Genomic DNA, 24398 nt, shown 5'->3' on the forward strand with positions numbered 1-24398 from the left:
TTTAGGGTTTTGTTGAGATGCTTATCTGATTTTCATTAAGTTTCTTGTGTGTTTCTTCTACTATTAGTTTCTTCTACTGTGTTTCTCTCCTACTGTGTTCTTACGAGTTCTTCTACTATGTTTCCTATGTGTTTCTTCTACTATGTTCTTATGAGTTCTTCTACTGTGCTTCGCATGTTATTCTTTTACTATGTTTCTCATGAGTTTCTTTTACTATAAAATGCATGTTAAAGGTCTCAGTTCCTTTCTAAGATTTTTGAACTTATTTCATTAGTATTTCTGCCTGATTTACTTGTTTTCGTCTCTATACTCGATTCATGGTAAAACCCCTAGAATTTGGGTGTTCATCCGAGTTTTGAGACCATTGGCTATGTGATTTGCTTGTTCTTCATCTCTGAACTTGTTTAATTTCAAAAACCCTAACTTTCTTTGGACCTATTTCGAGCTTCTGAAGATTGTTTCATCCGTTGCTCAACTGAGTCTTGAAATCTTTGTTTAAACTTTGGTTTCTTTATAATTCTAATTCCCTGCTAAACTTTTCTAAGGTCCTTCTACTGGACCCTTTGTATGCTATTTGATACTCTCTCTTCTTTATTGCTGAGTTACCCTGTGATTACCATGTTCCTATAGTCTACTACTTACTGATTGTGCAATTGCATGACACTTTTTCTTCGTCCTGAATTCAGCCTCGCATGCCTAATACTTATGTAGTCTTTATATGTGTTGAACTTACCCTCTAAATGGCATTCAATTTTTTGAATGATTTCAGACTTCCTTTTGTGTAAGTCTGATTGATTTCTTTTTTTGTTTGTTGATTGCCCTGTTACTTGGTTTGAGTCGAAAGCTTTCCTTAGCCTTTATGACTTGGTTTATTCATGGACCAGTAGTTACAAATCTCTGATTCCTTGATTTACTGTGTACTAATTGATTCTTACCTTATTTGTTTTAACCGTATATTTCAAAACTCTGCCCTTAATTAAACTCCTATGTATTTACCCCTAATTGCCTACTTTGCACAAGATGCTTATTTAATTTCTTTCCTTAAATAACTTTTGCTCATTACCGTTTAAGTCTGAATTCCTTAATTAAAAGAAGTCTTATACTGATTGTTTTAATTGATACCCAGTTCCATAATTATTTTCTTACCTTATTTCTGTCTGTTTTTCACACTATAAATACATGACTTTTTCATTAACACAACATCCAACACTCGTAATTTTCTGAACTCATACTCACTTAAAAGTATTATCTCTTGTTACTTGTGGCCTGTTTGCAAATCATGCTGTCTGCTTCTCTCTCTATTTGCTTTCTTTGAACTGGTATGCTCTAATTAAGATTCAGCAGCACAACGATGTGTTTGTTTAACATTTTTTCCTCCTGTCTTCCTACTGCTTGTGTTTAGTTCAATACTTATTTAGCATCCTCCTTCGGCTTGTTCTGCCTCTATTGTGTATTCTAAGTGTGTTTGACAATGATGGTTGTTTGAGGTATGACAACATTAAAATATTGATGTCTATGACTCAAACTTGATCCCGTGGGATCGTAACCTCATGCTACCATTGTATGTTGTATATTCTCTCGGCACAACAACATTCCCTATTGCTGCATATTCCTATAATCAATTAATGCACAGGCAGAAGGGCCCTCTGCAATCAGTTCCCAACCCCTGAATCCCTTTTGTGTGAAGTTATTATTTCTGTAGCACTCCTTTCCCTTTTTATTTACTCCCCTAGTTCTTCAAGTTCTGTTTCTACACTTGCACTCTCTCTTAGCCTTTAAGTTTTGCCCCCTCTTGTGAGCCTTCCCTTGGGACCGATTGAGCTCCCTCTAAACTTGGACACTTGAGGGATGGCCCTTCCACACTGCACTGACCCCCATTCTGATAATGCAATTTGGGTGTGAACCTTGCCCGGAGTCCCATTGAGACTCTTAGAGATCTTTGACACCCTCAAATGGGAGAAAGGCTTTGGATCATGGTCTTTTTGAGTTGGTTTATCTCATAACTCAGAGAGGAAGTCAAGAATCAGGCTTCCTCTGGTTGTATTTTTCCTTATAGTTTCTGATGTAATTTTATCTATTCCGGGCTGTAATAATTTGTAATAAACACTTGGGGATGGTTAGAGGAAAAGGGTGGGTAACTACGTATGCAAAGTGTAGATACCATGTCTGTAGGTATTTTCAATTCTGCATATTCAAATGCATATAGAAATCATGCCTATAGGTCATTTTGAATTCTGCATATCCAAATCTCACATAGATACCATGTCTATAGGTATTTCGAATTCTGCATACTCAAACTCATACAGACATCATGCCTATAGGTCGTTCTGAATTCTGCATATCCAATTCTCATATAGAAATCATGTGTATAGGTTTTTCAATTCTGCATATTAAAATACGCATAGAAAGCATGCCTATAGGAACTCCTAATCGAATCTAAGTCGCTTCACGTATAGAGACAAAATTGGCAATAACGGGCATTGTCAGTTGCAGAACTTGTAACCAGTTCATTAAGACTTGCCTCTCTTTTAACAATCTGATTACCCTTATTTAGCGAGTTTAACAAGTATGTTTCAGACCCTACTATTTCATTGCTTTTCTGAATCCAGTAGATATTATGCCTATAGGATCCTTGTCCAACACTTAGGCAAGCCTTAGGGTAATAATCATAAACTGAATCTGCTTCTGTTAATAATTATAGCCAGCAAACAGGCCTGATTCAGACTTCTTATCTGAGTTATGTAATAAACTAAAATCACCTCAGTAACCATCCTTCTTCATCTATAATAATCAGACCTAAACAATATGTGTAAGTCATGCTGATTACGTGCTTCTTTATTCAAGGAGGTATATCTGAGCCTCTGTTTGTTATGTGCTTTCCCCAACTTGCAATACGTGTTTTGTATGTCGCATTAGAGTTTTTACCTTTGAAACTACAAATAAGCCCAATATCCCTCCCTTTTAGGATTAGTAGTCCTAAATGCCTCCAGGACTAATAGTATTGGAACGGGTAATAGCATGTAATAAGTAAACGAGACCAACCCGCGCTTTAAATACCTTAGCGGGGCGGGAAGGGTAGATATGGATATGATGACCACGCGATAACGTCACATGTAGCCCCTCATTGAGGAGTGATTACCAGACATTGTATGGAGTGATCCATATTTTTAGCAAACCTAGGACCCCCCTTCCTTTATTCTTATTTCTTTAACATTTTCATTCTAGAATCCACTTCCTCAAATTGCTCTTCTAAACTTTGTCTATTTTCAAAACTTTATATGTGAAATCCCCTCCTATTCGAGCTTTATTTGTCTATATTAATTGAACCCTAAACTCACAATAATGGTCTGGCCGGGAACCACACTGGTGGATTCTGAGGGATGCCTAACACCTTCCCCTTGGAATAATTTCAAGCCCTTACCCAATCTCTGGTTACTCAAATCAAACCCTCTTGGTGTCCTAATACACCCTAATCATTAGGTGGCGACTCTTCAAATCAAACCCAAATTCCAAAAGGAATGAGTTGTCCCTCCAAATGTCATAAGCCCGATCCTGCAATGAAAAAGGAGGCGCGACAGTGTGGTGACTCTTCTGGGGATTTCTTTTAGGCTTTTACCATTTCAGACTATTATTGTGAATTTATGCTTCTTTATGCGCAATTATCTGTTTATTTCTTTCAAGCATTCAATTTTCTTTTCGATTGCAAAATTGACTTGTCTTTTTGTTTCTTTCCTTTATTACTTTCCTTTACTGCTTTCCCTTACTACTGCTTTAAATTATGAAAAATTAATGTATTTACTGCTTTCCTAACGTGCATAATACGTGACAACCTTCTTTAATTGTTGCATAATCATGCTCAACATCATATTCCACTCGTGCCAAACAAAATACCATAGCAACCTATAATGAGTGGTTGCGCTCTTTCGATATTATCACCCCCTAAATCCGGAAAAGGCGTATTTGCGGTAAAACTAGTCGATCAACGGTGTAATCGACGGTTCCGTGCCTTTCCCCCTTGAGTTGTCCGCTCAAGGGTACTAGTCTAAAACCCCGTAGAAACCTTACTTTGTTTAACTATCATGCATCATGGTCAAACCTAGCCGAGTCAATTATGTTGTCCGCATAATGACTTTAAGATAGCCTTATCCAAAGTCTACTGGGTTTCCCCAAAACCCAAACGGACACTACCACGTTCTGTGCATTTATTTGGAGAACTAATGGTTTTATGCTAATTGTTGATGTTAAATAGTCTAGTATGGCGGGGGTAAGGGCCTAACCTATTTTGTCTTGCAGAAAATGAGGCACGAAGTCCCCAAATTTGTCATGGTCACCAACATCCACACAATATTACTAAGCTGGTGGGAGGATCTTCACTCTAGTGATCAAACTCTTATCCGGAAATATCTGGGCAATATACCTTCTCTTCTGGAGATTCAACCCAACAACAAGATCATAGAAGTTGCTACTTTGTTCTGGGACTGTGAGAGGGCTGTATTCGGCTTCGAGGACATTGAAATGACACCCTTGCTAGAAGAAATAGGAGGATTGGCCGGTATACCATGGGGAAAACTGGGATTGTTAATGCTTGAGAACCGCAAGGGCAGGGGTTTTCTCAAAATGATGGGTAAGAAGAAAAATCCAGAACTGACATGTCTGAAGGAATCTTATGTCCCCTTCGACTACTTGTATAAGAGGTACGGTCACAGCAAGTCCTACCGTACCTATCCTGAAGAATTTTCCATCACATAATTTAAGGCATATTCACCGAAGGGTCTTTGTATTTATGTTTTGTTTCCTGGGATTGATAGTGTTTCCAATGAAGAAAGTAAGGATCCATACCAACCTGGCTATGGTAACTAAAACTCTGATGGAGGGCATTGGTGGGTAACCTTTCAGCATTGTGCCCATGATTATTGCGGAGATATACCGAGCCTTGGAGAAGTGTCAACGAGGAGCCACACAAGGCTGCAATTTGCTACTTCAGCTCTGGCTCATAAAACATCTCAAAAGGAGTGAATACCGGCATGAGATTCAGTGAAGGGACTGGGATGATCATATAGCTTTCCATCATCTAAGGCGGATGAATTACATGCCCAACATGTTCGCCTAGCTAGAAGACGCCAATGGATGGTTGGAGCTGTTTGAAAACCTAACTGAGGATCAAATACAATGGATGTTCGAATGGTTCCCTACCAAGGAGTTTATCGCTCGATCCAGGGATGCGCCATTTATGATATTAATTGGTCTGAGAGGAACCTACCCTTATATCCCTCTTCGAGTTATGAGACAGGCTGGTAGGAAGCAGGTTATACCAAGGGTCGACAAGATGAGTCACTTCCGGGTTGACTTCCAAGCTGATGACAGTCCTTATAAGTGCCAAGCTCAGCATATGTGGCATTGCAAGATCATCATAGGAAGAGGTACTATCGAACCAGACATATACCACACTGGTTGTGCTCCCCACTATTCAAGCTAGTTAGAATCTAATCACGACGGTCTAGGTCAGCCAGGACTTGCTAGGGGCCACAAGATCATAGACGAGAGGGCCGAGGCACAGGTCAAATACAATCAACTGCGCAAGAGGATTTGGGAATGCGAAACCGAGCACCGTGAGATATAGGAAGCCAACCAAAAGCTGATTGAAGAGTGGAAATACATGGCTGTCAGTGCCAACAAGCGACTGGGGTACTTGGAGCGAGGCATAGTAGAACTGGAAAGGAAATTTCTCAAAAGAATCGAGGATTTCTAAAATGTTGAGGGAAACGACGGCGGACATCTAGCCAGAGCCTACCTACTGTTAGGACTTTGCGAGTTAGGAAAGCTGTTCGACGGAGCCAAAGATGTCGAGTCTGGGGAAGTCCTTCTGAGACCAAGTAGATAGGAGTTTTTCCTTTTTCGCTTTACAAAATGTAATAAGGCCAATGGCCACTAGTGACTTTTATTACCTGTTATTTATTGTCGATTTGGGATTCGTCAATTTTTTTATCAATGAAATGGGGCATTTAGCAGACCTTACTATTTCATTTCTTTTCTGAATCCAGTAGATATTATGCCTATAGGATCCTTCTCCAACACTTAGGCAAGCCTTAGTGTAATAATCATAAATTGAATCCGCTTCTGTTAATAATTATAGCCAGCAGACAGGCCTGATTCGGACTTCTTATCTGAGTTATGTAATGAAATAAAATCATCTCAATAACTGTCCTTCATCTATAATAATCAGACCTAAACAGTATGTGTAAGTCATGCTGATTACGTGCTTCTTTGTTCAAGGAGGTATATCTGAGCCTCTGCTTGTTATGTGCTTTCCCCAACTTGTAATACGTGTTTTGTATGTCGCCTTAGAGTTTTTACCTTTGAAACAACAAATAAGCCCAATATCCCTCCCTTTTAGGATTATTAGTCCTAAATGCCTCTAGGACTGATAGGATTGGGACGGGTAATAGCATGCAATAAGTAAACAAGACCAACTTGCGCTTTAAATACCTTAACGGGGTGGGAAGGGTAGATATGGATATGATGACCACGTGATAATGTCACGTCTAGCCCTCATTGAGGACTGATTACCGGACAATGTGTGGGGTGATCCATATTTTTAGCAAACCTAGCCCCCCCCCCCTTTCTTTATTCTTATTTCTTTAACATTTTCATTCTAGAATCTGCTTCCTCAAATTGCTCTTTTAAACATTGTCTATTTTATTTGTCTATATGTTAATTGTACCCTAAACTCACAATAATGGTATGGCCGGGAACCACACTAGTGGATTCTGAGGGGTACCTAACACCTTCCCCTTGGAATAATTTCAAGCCCTTACCCAATCTATGGTTACTCAAATCAAACCCTCTTGGTGTCCTAATGCACCCTAATCAATAGGTGGCGACTCTTCAAATCAAACACAATTCCCAAAAGGAATGAGTTGTCCCTCCAAATGTCATAAGCCCGATCCCGCGAGGAAAAAGTGATGCGGCAATCGTGGTGGGTCATCTAGCCATGGTTCTCACAGTTCACATCAGGGTCACACATCTCCTAGTGCCTTTCCAGCACAGAGTTCGACTCATGCACCATCGGTTCAGGGTTCATCTATGCCCAGGTCTTCTAGTGGGTATCCCGGTGCTCGGGGCTGCCTTCAGTCCCTATTGTCAGTAGCCGGTAGAGGTTGCTTCGAGTATGGTGATTTGGGTCATATCAAGAGGTTTTTTCCCTGTCTTACGGGAGATTCATCCTAGCAAAGGAGTCATCCTTCGGCTTCAGCACCAGTTACTTCCCTACTCGCCTAACCAGCTCGGGGTGGAGGTTAGTAACCTAGGGGTCGCCCTAGAGGGGGAGGTCGATCAGGTGGTGGTTAGGCCTATTTCTATGCACTCCTAGCTAGACGAGATGCTATTGCTTTAGATGTTGTGATTACAGGTATTGTCTCTGTATGCCACAGAGATGCATCTATATTATTTGACCCCGGTTCCACTTTTTCATATGTGTCATCATATTTTGCTCATTATTTGGATACACTCCGCGAGTCTCTTGTTTCATCTATTCGTGTATCTACTCCGATGAGTGATACTATTGTTGTGGACCGTTTATATCGGTCATATGTGGTGACTATTGGGGGTTTGGATACTCGAGTGGATCTCTTGTTGCTTAGTATGGTTAATTTCGTTGTGATATTGGGCATGGATTAGTTATCTCCGTGTCGTGCTATTTTGGATTGTCATGCTAAGACAATGACGTTGGCTATGCCGGGGGTGCCATGGATTGAGTGGCGAGGTTCGATGGATTATGTTCCCGGTAGAGTGATTTCATTTTTGAAGGCCCAGCGGATGGTTGGGAAGGTTTGTCTTTCTTATTTGGCCTTCGTGAGGGATGTTAGTGTAGATACTCCTACCATCGATTAAGTCCCGGTAGTGAGGGACTTTCTGGATATGTTTCCTACAGACCTGCTGGCCATGCCACCGGATAGGGATATTGACATTGGTATTGATTAGGTGCCGGGCACCCAGCTCATTTCTATTCCATCGTATCATATGGTATCGGCGGAGTTAAAGGAGCAGCTTCAAAAACTCCTCGATAAGGGGTTTGTTTGGCCTAGTGTGTTGCCTTGGGGTGCGTGTTCTATTTGTGAAGAAGAAGGATGGCACAATGAGGATGTGCATTGATTACAGGTAGTTGAACAAAGTCACAATCAAGAAAAAGTATCATTTGCCTCATATTGATGATTTATTTGGCCAGCTTCACGGAGCGAGAGTGTTCTCCAAGACTGATCTCCGTTCAAGGTATCACTAGTTGAAGATCAGGGACTCGGAGATTCTTAAGACAACTTTCAGGACTCGATAAGGTCACTATGAGTTCCTTGCTATGTCATTTGGGCTAACCAATGCCTCAGCAACGTTCATGCATCTAATAAATAGCGTGTTTCGGCCTTATCTCGACTCGTTTGTGATTGTTTTCATTGATGATATTCTGGTGTACTCGCGTAGTCAGGAGGACAAGCTTTATGCAAAGCTCTCCAAATGTGAGTATTGGCTCAGTTCAATGTCTTTCTTGGGGAATGTAGTGTCCAGTGAGGGTATTCAGGTTGATTCAAAGAATATAGAAGTGGTCCATAGTTGGCCTAGATCGTCCTCAGCCATAGAGATTCGTAGCTTTCTTGGTTTGGCGGGTTATTACCGTCGGTTTGTTCAGGGATTTTTATCTATAACATCACCCTTAACCAAATTGACCTAAAAGGGTTCTCCTTTCAGGTGGTCGGACGAGTGTTAGGCGAGCTTTCAGAAGCTCAAGACCGCCTTGACCACAGCTCCAGTGTTAGTGTTGCCATCAACTTCAGGTTCATATACAGTATATTGTGATACTTCTAGATTTGGTATCGGGTGTGTGTTGATGGAGGAGAGTAGAGTGATTGGTTATGCTTCTCGTCAGTTTAAGCCCCATGAGAAAAACTACCCCATTCATGATTTGAAGTTGGCTGCCATTGTTTGAGTGCTGAAGATTTGGAGGAATTATCTCTATGGTGTGTCTTGTAAGGTGTTTGCTGATCACCGTAGCCTCTAGCACTTGTTCAAGTAGAAGGATCTCAATTTGAGGCAGCGAAGGTGGTTGGAACTGTTAAAGGACTATGATATTACTATTTTGTACCATCTGGGAAAGGCTAATATAGTGGTTGATGCTTTGAGTAGGAAGACAGTGAGTATGGGCAGTCTTGCATTTATTCCTATTGGGGAAAGGCCTCTTGCATTTGATGTTCAGGCTTTGGCCAATCGGTTTATGAGGTTAGATATTTCAAAGACCAGTCGGATCTTAGGTTGTGTGGTTTCTCGGTCTTTCTTGTTTGATTGTATCAGAGAGCGCCAGTATGATGATCTTTATTTGCTTGTCCTCAAGTACAGAGTTTAGCACGGCGATTCTACAGATGTGACTATTGGTGATGATGGAGTATTGAGGATGCAGGGCCGGATTTGTGTGCCCAATGTGGATGGGATTCGGGAGTTGATTCTGGTGGAGGCCCACAACTCGCGGTATTCCATCCATCCAGGTGCCGCGAAGATGTATCATGATTTGAGACAGCACTACTGGTGGAGAAGAATAAAAGATATAGTGGGATTTGTAGCTTGGTCCTCAATTGTCAGCATGTGAATTATGAGCATCAGAGACCGGGTGGCTTGCTTCAGTAGATGAATATTCCAGAGTGGAAGTGGGAGCGGATTACCATGGATTTCATAGTTGGACTCCCACAGACTTTGAGGAAGTTTGATGTTATTTAGGTGATTGTGGATCGGCTGACCAAGTCCGCACACTTCATCCTTGTGTGTACTACATATTCTTCAGAGCGGTTAGCTGAGATTTATATCTGATAGATTGTTTGCCTGCATGGTGTCCCAGATTCTATCATTTTAGATAGAGGTACTCAGTTCACATTGCAGTTTTGGAGAGCTGTACATCGAGAATTGGGTACTCAGGTTGAGTTGAGCACAACTTTCCACCCTCAGACGGACGGGCAGTCCGAGCGCACTATTCAAATATTGGAGGACATGTTGCGCGCTTGTGTCATTGATATTGGGGGTTCATGGGACCGGTTTCTACCACTCACGGAGTTTGCTTACAACAACAGTTATTAGTCGAGTATTCAGATGGCTCCATATGAGGCTTTATATGGGAGACGGTGTAGATATTCAGTAGGTTGGTATGAGTAGGGCAAGGCTAGGCTTTTGGGTACAGACTTGGTATAGGATGCTTTGGACAAGGTGAAAGTGATTCAGGAGATGCTTTGTACGGCGCAGTCAAGACAAAAGAGTTATGTTGATAGGAAGGTTCGGGTTTTTTATATTGTTGGGGAGAAGGTTCTACTAAAGGTTTCACCCATGAAGGGTGTTATGAGATTTGGGAAGAAGGGCAAATTGAGCCCTCGGTTCATTGGGCCTTTTGAGGTGTTTCGGAGGATTGGGAAGGTGGCTTATAAGCTTGCCTTGCCACCTAGCTTGTTAAGCGTGCATCCTATATTTCATGTTTCTATGCTCCGGAAGTATATTGGCGAACCGTCTCATGTTTTGGATTTTAGCACGGTTGAGTAAGATGGTGATTTGACTTATGATGTGGAGCCAGTGGCTATTTTGGAGCGGCATGTTCGAAAGTTGAGATCAAAGGATATAGCATCAATGAACGTGCAGTGGAAAGGCCGGCCCGTGGAGGAGGCTACTTGGGAGACCGAGCAGGAGATGCGGAGATGATATCCACAGCTATTTGAGGCTTCAGGTATGTTTCTTGACTCGTTCGAGGACAAACGTTTGTTTAGGAGGGGGAGGATGTAACGACTCGGCCGGTCGTTTCATGAATTACAACCCCGTTTTTCCCATTTCTACTTCTTTATGTGTTGTTCAGCTATATTTTATCGTATCTTATTGGTTGGTTCGGGTTCGGAGTGGTCTTGGAGTGGAATAAGACACTTAGTCTCTAATTTAGGAGCTTAAGTTGGAAAAGTCAACTGGATGTTGACTTATGCATAGAAGGTCTCGAATGAGAATTCTGATGGTCCGGATAGCTCTGTTAGGTGATTTTGGACTTAGGTACATGTTCGGAATGTAATTTGGAGGTTCGTGGTAGAATTAGGCTTGAATTGGCGAAATTGGATGTTTGGAGTTTCCGGTCTACAGTGGAAATATTGATATTGGGGTCAGAATGGAATTCCAAAAATTGGAGTAGGTTCGTAGTGTCATTTATGACGTGTGTGCAAAAGTTCAGGTCATTCGGAGGTGATTTGATAGGTTTCGACGTTGTTTGTGGAATATGGAAATATCTAAGTTCTTAGGCTTGAAGCCGAGGGCGATTTGGTGTTTTGGTATTGTTTTGAGTGATTCGAAGGCTCGACTAAGTTTGAATGATATTATGTGACTGGTTTGTATGTTTGGTTGAGTCCCGAGTGTCGCTCCCCCTTTTCTCGCGAAATCAAGTTTCGACATTTTTGGGACAACTCTTTTCTTTTTGGGAGTGGGTAAAGGATTTAAAGAGTCGCCAGCTAACGGATTAAGGTGCGTTAGGTCACCTAGAACAGTTAACTCATATAACCAGTTTACGTCACCAAAGATCGGGTAAGGGCTCGAAATTATCTTGAGGGAAAGGTGTTAGGCACCTCTCAAGGTCCACAACGGTGGGTCTCGGCCGAACGTAAATAAGCGAATCAGTCTTATAGAAAATAAACAATTTAGACAAATAAACATTACTTTGAACTGGAATTAAAGGGTCCTAGGTTTTTTAGCCTATAGGATCATTTCCATGCAATACTTGGTAACTTTACCCAAGTCGGGGTGCTACACATAGTATTAGCGCACGGGTCATTATTTCCTTTACTACCCAATTACTATCTTTCAGTTGTTACCTAAGCGTTCTAGTAGCTTCTAATGTGTACCTTATGCATGTACTACCCTCCCCTTACTTATGATCCTGGAGGTGTTTAGGATCTCTATTTTGGATAGTTCTAGACCGGAAAAGGTCCTAAATTACCCCTATCGTTGACTAAATAGTTTAAATATATCCTTTGTCCACCTATTCATCCAAAAAAGCACACGATGTTAATTCTATTAACAAAATTATCCCTACGACTAACAGCAAAACCTGTGGGCCTTCTATTTAATGAGGTGTCATATTTTTATTGAGCCACGTGGTATTTTGTAAACCATTTAATATATTCGGATAGTATATACCTTCAACGCTATTTGACTCGCCCAAATTAATTAATTTTTCATCATTTACATTCTGACCTCGCAGCTCCAAACCCTTCCAACTTCTCCATCGACAAACAACCAGAAATTAGCCATGGGAAAGGTTTACTAATCACTAGCTCATGCAGGAAAGTGAGAGAAAACACCAAAGTAGCAAACTAGGACAAGAAGAAGAAGCCCCATGGGTGTGCTCATAAGAGGATGAAGTACATATGCCGCATCATCACTGTAGTTGTTCAAGATTTCATTATGTTTTCTAAATTTTAGTTGAGCTCTGATAGGAAAGACTAGTTTACAACTTGTATTTATAGATGGACCAGTGAGATGTTCTGCAAGAAATCAATTGAATTTTAGCCATGGTATCTTTTATTCTTCCTTACCAAAATTGTTTCTATACTTAATATTCACTTGCGAAATTTGTAGGTGAATGTATTGGGTTGTGGCAACAGAAACTATTGAATTAAAAATCTCTTTCTTGATTGAAATATTGGTTATGTGCTAGCCTTCTGTAATTGTCCCAAAACAAAAATTAAACAGAAAAAGCAAATAATGGTGCCACATTTACTAGTACAAAAGACAAATTTCTGCTAGATCTATTTGAATAAATTGAAAAACAGAAGACAAAATAAGTACCTATGTGCTAAAGAAATGGATGAGAGGATTGGGGATGAAGGAGGAGTATAAATTAATTGGGGTAAGAAATTAATTTGGGCATGTCAAATATATTATATTCAGATATGCTAATTGAAGCAAAAAGTCATGTGGCCGAATAATACAGTATCAATGCATCAAAAGTGGGGCCCACCTGCTTTTCCATTAAACGTAGGGATAATTTTATTAATAAAAATAATGTGGTGTGTATTTTTGGACTGATAGGTGGATGTAGTGTGCATTTTTGGACTGATAGATGGACGAAGCAAAAATGTAAACCATTTACCAAATAATAGGGATAGTTTTGACCCTTTTCCGGTTCAAGACTTACCTGTGTTGCTTAAAATGGGAAAAAGCTAGGCGACAGACAAAAAATTAGATAGGACTGTCAGATAGGGAACAAATAAGGGCTCATGTTTAACCTCCACAAATAGACACCAAATGCAGGCAATTAAATAGACAACAGGTTTCGTTAATTAGGGATCCTATAGGCAGGATATCTAGATAAGCAGAAACCAAATACAAAACAACAGTTTATTAAGGCGGGCATCTAGACCGATCAATTTGCCTACTAATTTTATTAAGCCTTGAATCTAGGCATTTTTAGGCGGTAAAATATCATAATTTTAGGCCCAGAATCATTAGTACCCTATATGTTTTCCTAAGTGATTAATAGGATCCTATAGGCATGATATCTACAATTGTTAATATTATAAACCTATAACATGGTTTCTGAGCAAATTACTGATTTTTTAACTCATGAAAACAGATTCTATCTCTTTAGATCCTTTAGGCATGCTTTCTTATTAATTAAGTCCCTATAGGCAAGATTTCTAAGTTTATAAACTGATTTCACTTTATAGGCATGATATCTATTAGATTAAATCCTATAGACTTGATTTCTAAGTTTGAAACTGATTCTATTATTTCCTATAGGCATGGCATCCAAGTGGAAACTGATTTTTTAGCTCCTATAGGCATGATATCTATTAATCACGTATGGGCAGAATTTCTCAAGCACATTGCCAGGAAAGTTATTATTCAAACAGATAGGATCCTATAGACATGGTTACTAATGCATGTAAATAAAAAATGTGCATGGATCTCATGGATAGGATTTCTAATGCAAGGGGTCTATAAACAGGATTTCTAGCATGCGAATGCAATACAGAACTAACAATCAGAAAATCCTATAAGCAGGATCTCTAAACAAGTAGTAGCATCCACATGATTCAACATGAAGAACCTATAGGCATAATTTCTATACAAGTTTAAGGATATAAGAAAAAAAACCTGATTTACTAGTAAGCCCCAAATTTGTTTATTACAGAGGTTATTACAACCCAGAATGAATAAATTACATAATAGGATCTATTACACTACAGGGAGCCTTAGCAAGCCTAATATAAACCTGGGAACCAGGACTTCAAACACAATATCTTTGAAGCAATAGCGGTGATCCATTCATAGCACAGTAAGTCAGGCTTCCAGTGTGTCAAAGTTCCCAAAGAGCCTTAGGGACCCCGAGATATGCTTACAGTAGAACCACATGTTCAACACAGAATTCATAAAGTATTGGAAAACTAACCCCAATGTGTTAGAGTTCAAAGGAGTCTCAGGGACCCTAGGAAGTGCTCACACTAGGGGTGGTAAAAACCTAGAGGACTAAGAGTACCAATTTGAAAACCAATATATTTAAGGTAAGAGGGACAGTTTTAGAAAACAGTTTAATTTTCAGAAGCAAATAGATTCAGGCTATAGGGTTGCAAATAGAGTTGTACAAACAGAATCCATATTCAACACATCATTCAAGCATACTGGTGTTTGTTTAAACTGGATACTCATATCAGTAATCACAAAGCAAGGACACTTGAATTAACAGACAGAATTAGCCACATTTTAATTACATGCTGACAGTATCCAACCATGTTCAGGACAGGGAACATACAAATGATTTAGATAGGATAACTTAGTTTAGCATGATCAAGTGGAGTCAGGCAGTCACATAGCAAACAGAATCATGCTAGGAATTGAAACTAGTTAATCAAACAATGCATAGAGGAAGGAATTGCAAAGATTAGGACATACCAGTTGAGAAGAAATAAAGAAAAGATGTAGTAATAGTTGAGTTCCAGAATAATTTGGCCTTGGCTTTAAGCCGGCCAAATAATAACCACTTAGTATAGAAATCAGAGCAAGAGAGAGTTTAAGTTTTGTAGTGAGAATATGAGAGTTTGAGTGAGTTTTTTAAAAGGGAAAAGGGGAAGGTTTTTATAGAGTATAATAGAGTAGAACAAATAAGGTAATGAACCAATCACACGCAAATAAGGTATAAAAATTAATTAACAATCAGTTAAGGTTGGCATAGATCAGGCATAAATCAGGCTAGCATCAGTTAATGGAATCAACCAGTAGTCAAATAAGGTAAGGAATAATTCCAGAATCAATTCAAAGTCGACTTTAATAATCTGAACATAAAATCAGGCCAGTAAGGTTAAGTAGCACAAATTATTAATTAGACATTGGTCCAAATAATTTTTGGCTGAACCATAAAGTCAGCAGAGAAACAAGGGCGAAATAATTACACACTGTGTACAATGAACATGGACAAGAGATTTATTCGAAAAGCACAAAGAATTGAATTTGAGAAGATCTGAAACCCTAATTTTAGGATGAGTAAATTAATTAAAAAATAACTATAGGAATAACATAGATACACATAGATACACGAAAACATTAAGAGAAAATACCCAAAATTATGGAACCCTAACAGATCTGAAAAGATCTAGGCCCTAATTTTTAGGGTAAGTAAAATTAGGCGAAAAACCTTTTTAACAAAATCATGAAAAGATTCATAGATAATCATGCAGAAACATAGATATGATTTTTAACAACAAGTACCAAATCGCAGTAGATTTCAAAGGATCTAAACCCTAGTTTTAGGGTAAAATAAGGAATAAGCAAAATCTCAGAAATTCAAACTATAAGGAGACGGAGAAAGAACAAAGATGGAAAGAGATAAAGATTCGAACCAAATTTAGTTCGAAACAAGAGAGATTCACTTGCCATGTTAGGCAAGTGATTATGTAATACCATAATCGGTTAGTCAGTAGAGAAAGGGAGCCGGATAAGGTAAGAAATCAATAGATGATTCCATACCTGGTTGGAATTGAAAGGGATTTGAAGGGGATTTGGGTGACAGCGCTTAGGGTTTGATAAAGAGAAGAGGGGAGGTTGAGAGAGTTCAAGGGCGGCGGGTTTGGGTGAATGAGGGTTAGGGTTAGGAGTTTGGTTAATTATTATGTTTCAGAAAAGGGTTTCTTTTGAGAGTATAGTATCAGATAGATTTATGCGGAGTTATGATTATGAGTCTGAAGTGTAACGGATGTATCACAGGGCAAGTATCTGAATGGTCACGGGGTAAAGGCGAGTAATTGATGAGAATCGGTTATATTTGAGATAATGACGATAAAAATGGTATGAGTAGAAACCGGAGCGAAGGTTGCTCCTGTTTGAAGAATAGTTACCTTTTCCTACAAAACTTAAAACAAAATGCATGCAAATATATAGATTATTGCAAAAATTTAAACATGATGCAAATTCTCTTTGGACCATGAAGGTTGTATTTGGACGGAGAGGATGACGTCCTTAGACCATGACGTCCGGGGCCATGAATCATGAGATAAGGGATTTTCAGGCCATGAAATAATATTCTCGGGCCATGAGAATGGTGCCTCTAAACCATGACGCCTTTGAATAATGATGTGCAGTGTTCAGATATCCTCAGGCCATGGCATGGTGTCGCCAGGCTATGAGGATAATGCCTTCGGACTATGGCTCCTTTGGATAGAGACATGATGATGGATCATATAAGTGAACAAGACAGAGCTTAGTCTTGCATAGAATCGGGACAGAGCTTAATCCCGAAAAAGGAAAAATAGTGCTAGGTTTCAGATAGCGTAACATTCAGCATTGGACAAGGAAAGGCAGAGCTTAGACTTATGTAGTTGGGGAGGCATGGCTTAGCCTCATGCAAGAAGAGGAGACAATGCCCAGTCTCATGTAGTGGAAGGAACTACTTAACCTTATGCAAACAGGGAGGCAGGGCTTAGCCTCATGCAAGAAATTGAGATGATGCATAGTCTCATGCAACGGAAGGCAATGCTTAGCCTTGTGCAAATAAGAAGACAGGGCTTAACCTCATGCAATATTTGATACAGGGCTTAGTCTCATGCAAAGAGAAGGCAACGCTTAGCCTTATGCAAATATGGAGGCAATGCTTAGCCTCGTGCAAGATTTGAGACAGGGCTTAGTCTCATGCAAAGAGAAGACAATGCTTAGCCTTATGCAAATATGGAGGCAGGTCTTAGTCTCATGCAAAGAGAAGGAAATGCTTAGCCTTATGCAAATATGGAGGCAGGGCTTAGCCTCATGCATGATTTGAGACAGGGCTTAGCCTCTTGCATGATTTAAGACAAGGCTTAGTCTCAGGCAAAGAGAAGACAATACTTAGCCTTATGCAAATATGGAGGCATGGCTTAGCCTCATGCAAGATTTGAGACAACGCTTAGTCTCATGCAAAGAGAAGGCTTAGCCTTAAGCAAATACAAAGGCAGGGCTTAGCCTCATACAAGATTTGAGACAGGGCTTAGTTTCATGCAAAGAGAAGGCAATGCTTAGCCTTATGCAAATACGGAGGCAAGGCTTAGCCTCATGTAAGATTTGAGATAGGGATTAGTCTCATGCAAAGAGAAGGCAATGCTTAGCCTTATGCAAATATGGAGGCAGGTTTTAGCCTCATGCAAGATTTGAGATATGGCTTAGTCTCATGCAAAGAGAAGGTAATACTTAGCCTTATGCAAATATGTAGGCAGGGCTTAGCCTCATGCAAGATTTGAGACAGGGCATAGCCTCATGCAAAGAGAAGGCAATGCTTAGCCTTATGTAGTGAACAAATAGCAAGTAGGAGTAAAATATTTCTTAGCTGGAGATATATTTGTGCTTGGCGGCCCGATGGCTAAAAGGATAGTGATTTTGATATGTGTATATTTGCGAAAACTCCTATTATGTTCACTATGTCTGCATCCAAAGAAAAATCATGAGTTTTGAGGGAAAGGTTGGTTCGAGCCTTTGTCTGCTTGCTTTGCTTTGCTCTGGAGTCCTTGTTCAAGTTACGCTGGGTAACACCTAGCGGCCATAGAAATAAAGTTTTCGAAAGTATGCACTTATTAATGAAATAGAGTCATTTTACAAAACATAGTGGTGTATAATATCAAGTAAATTAGATGAATTAATGACTGCAACACTTTTAAAGACATTGAGGCTCCATTGCATTAGAATTTTGAGGGTCCTCCTCAAAATTCAGCCCCAGTTTGGTGAGTGATCCTTCGGTCGTTCTGCGTGCAACAAAGTTTGTTGGATTTGCTCCGTAATTTTGAGAATACTTTTAAAAATTTTTCCCCAGTTACTTAACTAATTTCTAACTGTCTTGCATATGATGGCGTAGGCCGGACTTGTTCCAGAATTTTGAGGGTCCTCCTAAACATTCTGCCCCAGTTTCTAGTTCTAGGAAAATGAAGATTTTATTAAGATGTGACCGAACCTATTGGGATGCCTATGTATCCCCTCTTAAACGGGAATCCGGTCAAGCGTAGTTTAATTACATCAGTTGAAGGAATGTAAACAATCTAAACATAGTATCTCTTGACTGCATCTGAATTGATAGGTTTTGGCCAAACTTCTCTGTTCATTTCTACAAGTATGAGTGCTCCTCTTGTTAGTACCCTGTGAACCATGTAGGGACATTGCCATTTGGGTGAAAATTTCCCTTTGGCTTCATCCTGATGCGGGAAAATCCGCTTCAACACCAGCTATCCTGATGCGAATTGTCTTGGTCTGACCCTTTTGTTTGAAAGCTCTGGACATTCTATTCTGATAAAGCTGACCGTGACATACTGCATTCATTCTTTTTCCATTTATGAGGGATATTTGCTTATTGCGCCTCCTTATCCACTATATATCACTGAGTTTGGCTTCTTGTATGATCCTTAAAGAAGGAATTTCTACCTCGGCTGGAATGACAGCTTCGGTACGAAAAACCAGTAAATAGGGAGTTGCCCCAGTTGATATGCGGACTGTGGTGCGGTACCTTAATAGGACAAATGGTAACTTCTCGTGCCATTGTTTGTGATTTTCTACCATCTTCCTCAGTATCTTCTTGATGTTCTTGTTGGCAGCTTCCACAACTCCGTTTATTTGAGGCATGTATGATGTAGATTTTTTGTGCTTGATTTTGAAGGTTTCACACATGGCTTTCATCAGATCACTGTTAAGATTGGCGGCATTATCAGTGATAATGGACTCGGGATCCCCGAATCGACAAACAATATGATCCCTGACAAAATATGCAACGTCTTTCTTGGCTACAGCTTTGTAAGATGCATCCTCTACCCATTTTGTAAAATAATCGATGGCCACTAAAATGAACTGGTGCCCGTTTGAAGCAGTGGGCTCGATCGGACCGATGACATCCATTCTCCAGGAAGCAAAAGGTCAAGGTGCACTTGTTGCATTAAGCTCGTTTGGTGGTACCTTTATCATGTCTGCATTTACCTGGCATTGGTGGCATTTCTGGACATACCAGATGCAATCAGCCAGTTTCCATGGTAATCAAAAAATATCCTGCTTTAAGTATCTTTTTGGCTAGAACAAAATCGTTCATATGTGGTCTGCAGATTACGGCATGAATCTCCTCGAGCAATCTGGAAGCTTCCTTTGTGTCAACACACCTTAACAAACCTAGATCATGAGTTCCTATATACAGGGTTCCTCTGCTTTGGAATAAATGATTGGACAGCTTCTGCAGTGTGTGTTTTTAGTATGGTTCGCCTGTTTTGGTTATTCTCCCTTTGCCAAATATTCTTTGATGTCATGGAACCAAGGTTTTCCATACGTTTCTTCTTCAACATGAGCACAGTAAATCGGTTGATTATGGATCCTCGCCGGGATGGGATCGATAAAATTCTTGTCTGGATGTTGTATCATTGATGACAAGGTGGCCAGTGCGTCTGCAAATTCATTTTGAATTTTGTGCACATGTTTGAATTCTATATTTATGAACCTCTTCATCAATTCCTGCGCATGATACAAGTATGGTAGTATCTTGGTATTTTTTGTAGCCCATTCTCCTTGAACCTGATGTACCAGAATATCCAAATCACCAATTACCAGCAACTCTTGTATATTCATATCGATGGACAAATTGAGCCCCATGATGCAAGCCTCCTATTCTGCCATATTGTTGGTGCATGGAAACCTAAGATTTGCGGATACTGGATAATGTTGACCTATCTCTGACACCAAAACCGCTCCAATACCCACTCCTTTGAAGTTTGCTACTCCGTCAAAGAACATTCTCCAACCATCATAGGCTTCAGCAATGTCCTCTCCTACGAATGACACCTCTTCGTCAGGAAAATATGTTTTTAATGGTTCGTATTCTCCTCCTACGGGATTTTCAGCAAGATGGTCTACCAATGATTGTCCTTTGACTGCCTTCTGAGTTACATAGATAATATCGAATTCACTTAACAATATCTGCCACTTGGCTAACTTCCCGGCTGGCATGGGCTTCTGAAAGATGTACTTTAGAGGGTCCATCCTGGATATGAGGTATGTGGTATAGGCACAGAATTAATGCGTCAATTTCTGAGCGGCCCATGTCAAAGTGTAGCAAGTACGTTCTAGCGGAGAATATCGTGCTTCATAAGGTGTGAACTTCTTACTCAAGTAATATATGGCTTGCTCTTTTCTTCCTATCTCGTCATGTTGTCCCAAAACACAACCGAAAGCCCCGTCTAATACGGATAGATAGAGTAGCAAAGGTCTCCCATGTTCTGGCGGGACTAGGACTGGTGGCGTGGACAAGTATTCCTTAATTTTGTCAAAAGCCTTTTGACAATCTTCGGTCCAACTGGTTTCAGCATCCTTTCTCAACATTTTGAAGATGGGTTCACATATTACCGTGGACTGTGCTATGAATATAGTTGAGACGTCCAAGAAAGCTCATCATGTCCTTTTTGCTCATCGGTTGTGGTAATTCTTGTATAGCCTTAACTTTGGACTAGTCCAACTTGATTCCTTGGCGGCTGGTGATGAATCCCAATAATTTTCCTGCAGGAACCCCGAAGGTATATTTTGCGGGGTTCATCTTTAAATTGTACCTTCTTATCCTGTCAAAGAACCTCCTCAAGTCTGCTATGTGATTTGCGACCCTTTTGGATTTTATGATGATGTCGTCAACATACACCTCTATTTCCTTGTGTAACATATCATGAAAGATGGTCATCATGGCTCTCATGTAGGTATCCCCAGTATTCTTTAAACCGAATGGCATCATTTTGTAGTAGTACACTCCCACGGTGTAATGAAGGCTATTTTCTCTGCGTCTTCTTCGTCGATCCAGATCTAATGATAAACCGCGAAATAATCTACAAAGGATTGGAGTTCATGCTTGGCGCAATTGTCGATCAGGATATGTATTTTTGGCAGCGGGAAATCGTTCTTGGGACTTGCTCTATTTAAATCCCGATAGTCAACACACACCCTTACTTTACCATCTTTCTTTGGAACTGGTACGATGTTGGTTAGCCAGGTTGGGTACTCAACTACCATGAGGACTTTGGCTTTGATCTGCTTAGTGACTTCTTTCTTGATCTTTAGGCTCATGTCTGGTTTGAACTTTCTGAGTTTCTGTTTCACCAGGGGGCATATTGGATTGGTGGGCAATTTATGAGCTACCATAGATGTACTCAGGCCAGTCATGTCATCGTATGACCATGCAAAAATATCCTCATATTCTTTCAGGAAAAGAGTATATTCTTCCTTTCTGATGGTGATAGGTGAATGCTTATGCAAGTTTCTTTGACAGTCTTGGAATCTCCAAAATTGATTGCCTCGGTTTCATCCAGGTTGGACTTAGGTTTGTTCTCAAAATTGTCAACTTCTCTGACAACTTCCTCAGGTATTTCATCTTCTTCTTCTGAGTTAGTATCCTTATATTATGTTGTTTCATTACATGTCACAGTAATCAGTTCATTGGAAAAGTAATAATAATATTGTAGAAGAAAACCCACAAAAGATAATAATGAATACTAATGTCACGCCCCAAAAACCGAGCGGCGCGACCGGCGCTCGACTGGGTAGCCCCCAGCCAAGCGGACCTGGGTGTCGTTCCTATTCCACGTGATACCCTGCGTTTCCATTACCCATTAACCAAGTGAAATAGCCATTTATAAATTTAAACACATTCTTACGAAATTTACATAACATACATAGTTACTTACGTGGTTTACAAGTTATACTGCCCAAAATACATAAGTACATAACCCACATTTCCTGTCTACGGAGCCTCTAGAGATACAAAAGAGTGTTACAATACTTGCCGATAACAAGGCTCTGGCTATACCTTACGCAAATACCAAAATAAAATTTTCGGGAGGATAAGAGGCATGAGCCACGCAGGGCCCCGAGAGGAAAGAGGCTCACCAATTCAGCTGACGGGAGGTGAAGGAGTGCTACTGTCGGTGGGCTGCAGTACCTGTTATGGAACCACCTACAATCATAACACGAATGTAGCGCCCCCGACAAAAGGGACGTCAGTACATTTGAATTGTACTGGTATGTATGAACAAACTTTACCCCAAGTAAAATCAAGAAATACACAGATAACAAACAGTAATAGAATCAACAATCAAATGCACATGAAAGGAACAACCAAAGCCAAACAAACTCCACAATCTCTCCTTTTCCCCTTTCAACATTATTTCATCACATCAATGATTTCACAACTTTCACATATTTTTATTTCAATAGTGATTTCGATCACTTTTCCACCCTTATTACCTCGGCCACCCATATCACCACAACCCACACCTTATTACTTCGTGTTGCGGCGCACAACCCGATCCCACCGGACAATCATATTTCACACAACAACAACAACAATTCACAAAGAGTGTTCATAAACATCAATACCAATTCCAACATATACAATAACCCGTACACAATTCAAGTCACAACGATAATTGCCCACAACAAGTCACCTATGATATTTCCACAGTTGTTTCAATTGTATCAATTACAATTTCTTTCCATCGTTTTTTCCACAGCTCTTACCACGTAACACATTCATACCCACACGCACTTGTGTTATTGCCATTTTACTCATACCACTATAACGGAAAACATGACCAACAATGTTCAAGGCACATTAATCACAAGAATTTCACAAATAGTCCACATAAGTAACACATACCAATTACTCGTACACCAACAAGGTGACTTTACAAAGGTTAAAGTTAGCCATACATACCTGGAGTCGAATTCCATTTTTAGCTTCTACTTTCAATTCACCAACAGCCTTGTACCGTCAATCTAGTTCACAAGTTAACACATATAACTTAGAATTGAAGTTCACAAACTCATCCCGAACTTACTTAATTTTCCAGCCCCTCTTTTGCAAATCTTTAGTTCTACCCAATTCCTCTTACTAGATTCTAGGTTTTAAAGGACATGCATGTGTATCTCAACTTCCATTTTCAAGAATTAACGCATGAGAATCCCCCTTTTTGTTTAAATCTGAAAATAATGAAAAAAAGGGTTGGGGATTTTACCTACAAGAACGGAGATGAAGATAATTACTTGAAATTCCCCGGCCCGAGTGACTTTGAAGAATCAAATTGATGAAGGTAGGACTTTATCTCTCAAGAATTCTCTCTTCCCTCTCTCTAGTTTTGTTCAGAAAATATGAAGGGGTTGGGGTGTTTTATTGAAGAAGGGGTCGGGTTTAAAATTTAGAAAATTGGAGCCCCGAGTCAGGTCTGCGATCACATTTGCGATCACAGAGTGGAAATGCGGTCCGCAGAATGGACCACAAAAGTGCTCCCAACATCTGAACACACTCCCTGGGTATGCGACAGAAATGTGGTCTGCATACTCGTTCTGCGGTCGCATAATGCACCGTAGAACTGCCCCTCACAAAAATCCCAAGGGAAATATGCGACGACTATGCGGTCCGCATATCGGTTATGCGATCGCATATCAGATCGCATATTTAACCTCAAATTCGACCAACACACTGACTCACTTTGCAGCGATTATGCGGTTCGCATACCTGATATGCGACCGCATTCTCGACCGCAGAATTGCATTTTCTGGAAAACAGTATTTCTTGACTTTTTATAGCATAGATCAGTACAAAAGGTCCGAGCTACCAGGTTTCGAGTACAAGTTTTCACGGGGCCTTACATCCTCCCCCACTTAAAATCGTTTGTCCTCGAATGAGGATTTTGGAAATCAATTGGTTTTGAAAACATGATATGCAAACTCCCAATTTTTTTATTTTTTTTTTGCCAGAGTTCCCTTTGTAATTAGACTTATCTACCTGTCAGAGAGCCCGCAAAACATTATTTCCAAGAACCATTACGCTATCCCTATTATCCCTACACTGGTTTACAATTCATTACCTCAACACCTGCACA

Source organism: Nicotiana sylvestris, chromosome 3 (genome assembly GCF_000393655.2).
Source record: "Nicotiana sylvestris chromosome 3, ASM39365v2, whole genome shotgun sequence".
In the NCBI taxonomy this organism is placed as follows: Eukaryota; Viridiplantae; Streptophyta; class Magnoliopsida; order Solanales; family Solanaceae; genus Nicotiana; species Nicotiana sylvestris.